Genomic DNA, 1,269 nt, shown 5'->3' with positions numbered 1-1,269 from the left:
AACCTGTACAGCAATGACTTAAGACTATAGTCATTTAATAATTTGTAAGCTAAATATTGTACTACTGTTATGTTATTAAACTATTAAAAGTACAATTTAAAAAAACCTAAATTCAAGGAACAAATTCGATTTTTGAAATGCTTTATTTTTCTTGTTAAAAGGCAAAATAAAAACATATAAAAACAATATCAGGACATGAAATTCTTGTCCTCTTCTCAAGTTTCTTCTCATCAGATATGAGCTCAGTAGTGACACCTTCCCAGAATGCCACCTCTTCTCCCAGCAGTGCACTTTGCCTCCCCTCCAGCAGTTGTTGACACAGAACAGACAGTCAGAATCTTGGCATTAAAACACATTGTAATAAAAAAAAACAATTGGTGGAGATTCCCAACTTAGAAAACGCACAACAAATTAAAAACCCTTGAAAAACTTTCAAGTGTAGCTGCTAGATTAGATGCAACCTGACAGACAAGAGAATATAGAAATGACTCCATCTGCAACTGAAAATGTGGATGGAGACAACAGAGCTGCATCTTGGAAGAAGAACCTCAGTTTAGCCTTTTACCATTAGAGCCAAGCTAATATATAGACATACACACTGTGAATGTGTGCTGTTCAATCTAAACAGGATTTCACCTCCCCTTCAAATGTCCTTTAACATGTGTTGGTAATAAGTTAGTTAAGTGTTGCGGTGCTGTTGTAGAGCACATTTTAAGCTAAGTTGAGCTAAGCTAATCCTAAGTGTGGAGTGTGCAACACAGGCCTCGCGTTACTCATTTGCTCTTTTTTCTTTCTGTACATTTCAGTTACAAAACACAAGACAAAAGTTACAAGAAGTCTTAAGAACCTGACCTAGAACCTGATTTATGTCTGGACAGTTTTTGTCCTGTTGAGTTCTCTGAATTATCTAAAATAATAAGAAGGAGAGATCATATTTCTCCAGTTTTAGCTTCTCTCCACTGGCTATCAAACCCAGAATAGAATTTAAAATATTACTCCTAACACACAAAGCTCTCAACAACCAAGCTCCATCATATATTAGACATCTTATTGTTCCATACTTTCCTAACAGAGCACTTTGCTCTCAGACTGCAGGTTTACTTGTGGTTCCTCCAGTTTCTAAAAGTAGAATGGGAGGCAGAGCTTTCAGTTATCAAGCTCCTCTCTTGTGGAACSAACTTCAAGTTTCTGTCCATGAAGCTGACACTCTGTCTACTTTTAAGATTACACTGAAGACTTTCCTTTTTGATAAATCCTATAGTTAGACCT

The sequence above is a fragment of the Austrofundulus limnaeus genome, unplaced genomic scaffold (assembly GCF_001266775.1).
Source record: "Austrofundulus limnaeus strain Quisiro unplaced genomic scaffold, Austrofundulus_limnaeus-1.0 Scaffold451, whole genome shotgun sequence".
In the NCBI taxonomy this organism is placed as follows: domain Eukaryota; kingdom Metazoa; phylum Chordata; class Actinopteri; order Cyprinodontiformes; family Rivulidae; genus Austrofundulus; species Austrofundulus limnaeus.
This window is presented reverse-complemented; position numbering follows the sequence as displayed.